The 7,770-nt window shown below is 47.4% G+C and overlaps 1 pseudogene; it reads left to right on the forward strand.

The window, feature by feature from the left end:
* The window catches only part of LOC127692752 (40S ribosomal protein S2-like), a 107,144-nt pseudogene extending 99,609 nt beyond the window's left edge, over positions 1-7,535 (forward strand).
* The last annotated feature ends 235 nt before the right edge of the window (positions 7,536-7,770 follow it).

The raw sequence follows: 7,770 nt of genomic DNA on the forward strand, positions 1-7,770 counted from the left end.
ACTGAACCTACAGATGGGCTGAGTCCTGTCCCCGAGAGAACACCTATTCTGTGCCTGTCACCCATAACGGTCTGTAATGACGAAGGTCATGTAGAGCAGGAACAGTCACTGCAGCATCCGGCATTGGAGTCCTCAGACACTGGTGACAAGCCCTTGGCTATGCAGCCCTGTCTCCCTTGCTTATGCTCAGATCCCCAGTGCCTGTGGCATTGATGCCCTGAGAAAGGCGGGAAGAACTAAGCAGCTGAATGAGGAGGACTCGGGTTGGGGTCCCAGTGGGACTTGGGCTCTGCTCTCCAGGTCCCGATCCCACTTCTCTTCTGGATGCTGTTTGGGGAAGAGTGAGTGAGAATCGTCTTAGAAAATCATGGACCGTCCCCAACAAACACTTAGTCTTAGTTTGTGTAAGGCATATGGCCTTCCTCTTGTTTCAGATGCCTGGACACTTCTCCACACCGACAGAGACTGTTTTCTAAAATAATACACAGATCAACAACCATGCGAGCAGATGCTGTGTTTTAAATACAATTTAAGTCTCACTACCATGGTTTGTAGAACTTGGGGTGCTTGAGATGTGATTCTAGGGCAGATGGATTTTCACCACCTCAGCTAATTTGAAAAACATAAAACAGTTTTATGAATGAAGAGTTAGGACTGGGGTTGGGGAACTTAGATTTCTGTACTCAGGCTAACTTCTGTCTTAGCCTGCTTTGGTTAAAAGATAAAAATTAAGGAAAGAATTTCAATATTTTATTTAAAAAGTAGTATTGTTACTAAAGACCTTTGGTATAATCACATAATTAAAATACTATGCCATGCAACCAAACTTTTCCTTAGACAAAGTTTAAAAAAGCAGATGACAGAAACAGTCCCTCAGCTCAGACAAACACGGAGAGGAGGGAGGACCTATCTGAAGAAAGATGCGGCAATGCATTTAAAAGCGGATTTTAGAGCAAAATGAAAAAAAATAAAAACAGTCATCCTGCGACCCAGGCTTCACTTGCTATTGGGGCGATTTGGGCGGGGCGGAGGAGCCTTATACCATGAACCAAAACTAATTTGAGTTTGGATGATTTGCATCTGGCGCATTTCACTCACACGGATCTGCAGACGCTGAAGCGCTGACATGTGCAGAGCAAATTAAACTCCAGCCATTTCTCTCCTTCTGGGGCCTTAACACCGGGAAACATTATACAAGGCTGATTTCTTCAGACACATGCCCCTGAAAGACTGCGGGAGACCTACGTTATTAACATAGTATAAAAGGAGAAATTTAGTTCTGTTACCTGCATATTCTTCCCTGTTCAACTGGACTCCAGTGTGCCCCTGCGTAATGGGCTTGTTGCTAGGTAACAGCCACGGGGACCCCAGAAAGCCTTTGCTAAGGGCAGCATGCATTTTCTACTAAAGTCCTTGCCTCTGTAATATGGAGAGTGTTTCTGTGACTTGCTGTTTCTGTTGTTCTCCCTCACATTTGTTCCTGTTTACAGGTCCCAATTTAACAAACATATGAGCTCTGGCATCTTAGACCGTCTGCATAAGAAACCCTACTTCGGTGACACTTGTTTCTGTCAACTGGTAATTAAATAAGGAGCATTTGGCCTCATGTTTGTCTCCATCATGTATAAAGAAAAGCATTAGGAATCTTAAAAATGCTTCCTATAATAATACGATGCTGGATTAAATACAGACTGGGGCTGGGGAAATGGCTCAGTAGGGAAAGTCCTGGTGCACAAGCCTGAGTTGATCCCCAGCTCCCAAGAACAAGCCAGCCATGGCCGTGCACACCTGGAATCTGAGCGCTGGGGAGGCAGAGACAGGGTGGATCCCATGGGCTGGTGCCAGCCAGCCTCACCGAAATGGTAAGGTCTTGGTTCAGAGAGAGATACTGTATTTAAAAAAAAGTCTTGACATGCTCAGTGATGGGTAAGGGTACCTGAACACACACACACACACACACACACACACACACACAGTCACTTGCATGTATGCACACATAGAATATACAACACACACTACAAACAAACATACAAACAGTCTCAAATGTGAAAAATAGTTTATTTAGGGACAGGTGAGAATTCAAAAATAACCTTTAAGAGTTACAAGATCAGTGTGACCTCTGTGTCACTGTGTCAGCGCAGGCCCGTGCTTTTGAAGCTGGTATGGCAATCCAAAATGTCATCTTATGTGTCACCTTAAATACGATAAGCATGAACAGTTATTAGACCATGGTTTTGTAAGACAGGGGTGCCTATTGCCCCATTCTTTATATTTTTATGTTTAAAATTGTTCGTGAGACAAAAAGTAATTTATAATAAAAAGTAAAGAAATGGAGGAATCTCTTATGACAAGAGATGCTGGGTCTCCTCGGAAGAGTGAGAACAGAGTCAGCCAGGTTGCCCATTGTGAGGAGATGGAGGAGGCTGTAGGGGCGGGTCTGATGCTAAGATTCTATTCTCCAATTGGTTCTTGATCTGTCAGTAAAAAAAGCCATGGGCCAATCGCTGGGCGGAAGGAATAGGTGGGACTTCCGGGTCCCTGTGGATTCTGGGGAAGCTAGATGAGGGCTGGTAGCATACTGTCCTTTCCCAGAGCTAAGGCTAGGTAGTGAAAAGCTACAGGCAAGAGGAGGCCAAGACAGGAAAGATAGATATGGTGTTGAGGATGCCCATGGAGGAAAGGAGCTGACGAAAGCCCAGTGCTAAGCGGGTAAAGTATGACTGAATGGCTCGTGGCATACAATCTGAAATCACCCGTGGCTGTATGTCACCCTTCCTATAAGGCAGTTCTATATAGTAAACTAGGCTATACTCAGAAGGATTTGTAGGGACAGGAAATGACACTTATGTGACTTTCCGTGTCAGAGAAAGAGTCAAAAGGGAAGGAAGACCAAGAGTTCGTGGACTTAATCACAAGAAGCCAGGATCAAAGATTATTCCAGGTTACGTGAGAGTTCACGGACATTGTTGGAAGGCATTGAATTTCTCCCTAGAATGGATCTTATTCTCAGGGCTCAGCTTACTCTGGGCAATAAATTTTAATCTTCCTTCAAGCCTAATAATGGAAATATAGTGTAATATCATCTCTCTTATAAAAAGTAGGACATACATTAATTTATCACTAAATCGATTGTCATAAGTGGTTATATTTTCATCCAATAAATGTATATTGAGAATATATGGTATCCAGGAGCGTTGTGTGAACTGAAGTCTTGTTGTAGCGGAGGGTTTCCATTTGCTGAGGCATTGTGCAAGGATGGGATTCAGGTAGCAGTGTTTGCTGATAGATTGGAGTGAATGTAACATCGTGGGTTTGGGCCTGAGTAGTCAGGGGGCCGGAGTCTTCATGAATAGAGACAAGAGAAACTGGTAGGACCAGGCTCTGAGGGAAGAGGACGTCACAGGCTGAATTGGCTAAGTATGGAACTTGCTATACTCATGAGGCATGCCTTAGTGGCCTGCACTCGGTGGAAGGCAAGAGATGATAGCCCCCCTCTCCTTTTAAAGTATCAGCCCTGCATAGTAAAAGAAAGAAATGGAGGAGTGGGGAGGGAGAGGTTTCTCTATAAATACAGCCCCATAAAGCAGGGGACTATGGCTCTACTTATGGCTCCTGGGAGCACAAGCAGAGCAGCAAATGCGCCAACAGTAAACATTTTAATGCCTCTGCCAATAAGGAGAAAGTTAGTTACTTCCCAGAGTATCTTAAAGGTAAAAGAAGGGGCAGGGAGAAAAAAGAGAGACAAGAGAAAAGAAAGGAAAAAGCCTCACAGAGACCGAGGATTCCGCTTTTGGCTTTGTCAGGAAAAGCTTAACCACCCTGGAGGGAGTTCCTGAGAGAGAGCTTCAGTGAGAGGCAGGCACACCACACAACGGGTGTCACTTCTCACGTGTCTGACAGATGACAGTCTTGGGAATGATGTCCCTGCCTGGGGGCTTTACTCTGTCTGTTTGTGCCTTCGACCCCGCCACTGTTGTGTGTCAGTCACCGTGACATGCCCTTTGCTCTCCTCTAACAAATACAGTTTCCTTATCTGCTGTCAAACAAGCCCCTGAGCACATCTTTTCTCCTGCTTGTTCATAACACAATCTTCTATGTGGGTAGGTTATTATTATGAGGAGGTGGGGTTTTGAGTCTGGTTAAAAACTGTAGTATATTCCGACTGGGAATATCTGCGCCACTGAGTTTCCCTGGCCTGGATCTGTCTGCCCAATGTTACTATAGCCTTTCCATCCCACAGCACTGGGTCTGTAGTTGCTGACAGCACATGCCCTGGGTAACACGGTCCACAGCTCAGCCAGCTGTACCCCAGCCAACATCTGGAGGGATAGCCTCAGCAGCATACACCACACCAGACCCTCTCGGGCAGTGTCGAGTGGTGGTTCCCCTGTGCCCCATTTCACAAAATGGCCCCACCAAGTGCAAGACCGCACACACACTCACCAGACGTGTAAATTCACTTCCTATGGGCGATCATCTGGCACCGAGATTCAAGTTGACTCAAGTTGACACTACAAATCATTGCACCTTTAATGAATGCGAGTACCACTGGTCTCAAGCTAAGGTTTCCCACCTGTGGCTTGTGGAGACAAATGACAATCCGCCCTCCCCTGAGAGAAGATCCTGCAGTCAGAAGGCTCTTATTTGTGAGCAAGAGCCCCTGTGGCATCTTTTATGCGAGTCACAGCCCCTTCCAGAGCCTGCCTTCTCCATTTCAAAAATGTATCCTAGTTAAGAAAAAGCCAGCTCCTGTGTCTGGGGTCCGCCGAGGAGCTTCCTGATTTGAAGGCAGTCCTTAGCTGTTTGTTCTTTCTTCCCATGGAATAGGATGCAAGCAGTTAGGGCCAGCATTCGGGGAAGGGAGTGATGACTGTTTGCTACAGGGACAAGGAGCTCCGCTTTCCAATTCTCCTTGCCCTAGGTGTGGGTTACAGGTTCATTTTTATTCAGGTGTAGAAACTCTTGATTTATGTCACTAATAAGTATGGTCTTTGTGCTGCAGCCAGTGTGCACTGCTCAGAATGCATGATGCGCCAGCTTGTAAATTGATAACCATATGTTGTAGAAAGAGACAACTCCAGGAATCAAATAAGTAATATATAGCCTGACTCCAGCGTGCACAACCCAAGGTGGTCTCTGCATCTTAACTGGGTCCAAATCACCCAGCACCTCCTCTTCAGTCGACTCTTGGTGTTCCTAAGAGCAAGTACTCTGTGGTTTTCAACCTCAGCTTAAGATTCAAATTGAACAGGACAAGCCCAAAGGCAGCCATCTTTTCATCCCTCCTACAGCACATGCCAGAGGTCAGCAACCTATAACAAGAAGGGTTCACATAGCACTTAGTTTTATAGGTCCCACCACAGTCAGGGTGCCTCATTGTATGGGGCTGTGGGAAGGCAGAGCAGTGGGCTGGGATTGCAAAGCAAAGCTACCATCTCAGGAGTCAGAAAGAACAAGTTCAAATTCAGGGATAGGGTGACATTGTTCCCTGCAAAGACATGCCCCCAGGAATCTGAAGATTATCCCTAGACCTCACGTTGGCTGGTTTTTGGTCAATTTGACATAGGCTAGAGTCATTTGAGGGATGGGAACATCACCCTCCAAGATCAGCCTGCAGGTAAGACTGTGAGGCATTTTCTTGATTAATGACAGATAACAGAGCCCCATCCCATTGTGCGTAGTGCCATCCTCCGGCTGGTGGGCCTGGGTTCTATAAGAAAGTAGGATGAGCAAGGCAGTAAGCAGCACTCCTCCATGGTCTCTGCTCAGCTCCTGCCTACAGGTCCCTGTCCTGGGTGAGTTCCTGTCCTGACTTCCTTCAGCGATGGACAGTGATGTGGAAATGTAAGCTAAAAGTTGGGTCATGGTGTTTTATCATATCAGTAACCCTGACTGAGTTCATCATCTGTATTGGCTGGTTGTGTGTGTTAACTTGACACAGGCTGGAGTTATCACAGAGAAAGGAGCTTCGGTTGGGGAAGTGCCTCCATGAGATCCAGCTGTGGGGCATTTTCTCAGTTAGTGATCAAGGGGGGGGGGCTTGTAGGTGGTGCCATCTCTGGTCTGGTAATCTTGGGTTCTATAAGAGAGCAAGCTGAGCAAGCCAGGAGAAGCAAGCCAGTAAGAAACATCCCTCCATGGCCTCTGCATCAGCTCCTGCTTCCTGACCTGTTTGAGTTCCAGTCCTGACTTCCATTGGTGATGGACAGCAGTGTGGAAGTGTAAGCTGAATAAACCCTTTCCTCCCCAACTTGCTTCTTGGTCATGATGTTTGTGCAGGAATAGAAACCCTGACTAAGGCATCACCAGATACTGGAATTGTGGGGTGCATTTAGAACCTGGTCCACACTACAGGAAACCCTGACTTCACTAATGGAAACATCGCTACTTTGTCTGCTTTCTGGGTAACTGAAAGCTCCCAGCCCTTAAGGGTTGAGACATCTCTCTCTCTCTCTCTCTCCTCCTCCTCCTCCTCCTCCTCCTCCTCCTCCTCCTCCCCCTCCTCCTCCTCTTCTTCCTCCTCCTCCTGCTCTCCTCCTCCTTCTCCTTCTCCTTCTTCTCCTCCTCCTCCTCTTCCTCCTCCTCTTCTTTCTTTCTCTCTCTCTTTCTCTCTTTCTTTTCTTTTCTTTCGGGAAAACACCAAGTGGCGGATGATGCCAGTGCAGCCGGAGGGCAGGAGGACCCAGGAGCGCAGGAGGCCCTGGTGGCTTCCATGGAGGATTCGGGATTCGGCAGCTGTCTTAGGGGCAGGGGCCTGTGGTCAAGGCCATGGATGTGGTTGAAGCCATGGGGCTTGTGGAGGTGAAGCTGAAGACAAGGAGTGAATCCCTGTCACCAAGCTGGGCCGCCTGGTTAAGGACATGAAGATCAAGACCTTGGAGGAGATCCACCTGTTCTCCCTGCCCATTACGGAGTCTGAGATCATTGCCTTTTTCCTGGGTGCATCCCTAAAGGATGAGGTTCTGAAAATAATGCCAGTGCAGAAGCAGACTTGGGCTGGCCAGAAGACCAGGTTCAAGGCATTCGTTGCTATTGGGAACCACAATGGTCACGTTGGTCTTTGTGTTAAGTGCTCCAAGGAGGTCACCACTGCCATCTGAGGGGCCATCATCTTGGCCAAGCTCTCTATCGTCCCTGTTTGGAGAGTCTACTGGGGGAACAAGACTGGCAAGCCCCACATGGTTCCATGCAAGGTGACTGGCTGCTGTGGCTCTGTGCTGGTGCGTCTCATCCCTACCCCCAGAGGCACTGGCATTGTCTCTGCTCCTGTGTCCAAGAAGCTCCTGATGATGGCCGGTATAGATGACTACTACACATCAGCAGAGGCTGTACTGCCACCCTGGGCAATGTTGCCAAGGCCACCTTTGATGCCATCTCCAAGACCTACAGCTACCTGACCCCTGACCTCTGGAAAGAGGCTGTGTTCACCAAGTCTCCTTATCAGGAAGTCACTGATCATCTTGTGAAAACCCACACCAGAGTCTCTGTTCAGAGGACCCAGGCTCCAGCTGTGGCTACCACATAGGGGTTTTTTATACAAGAAAAATAAATGAATTAAGTTTGTTTTAAAAGAAATAGTTGTGATATCCCATAGATAGGCTGGCCTGGGTGGAGGGGCCCCATGTAGCTTCCCAGCACGAGCAGAGCATCTTCTTAGGAGGAGCAGCGCCCACAGGAACAGCATCCTCTCTCATCTTCCTCTCACATCTCACTTGCTTTCTTCAGCCATCAAGGTTTTGAAGAAATGAACCGAAAGCACGCTTCCGGTTT

This window comes from Apodemus sylvaticus, chromosome 9 (assembly GCF_947179515.1).
Source record: "Apodemus sylvaticus chromosome 9, mApoSyl1.1, whole genome shotgun sequence".
NCBI classification, from domain to species: domain Eukaryota; kingdom Metazoa; phylum Chordata; class Mammalia; order Rodentia; family Muridae; genus Apodemus; species Apodemus sylvaticus.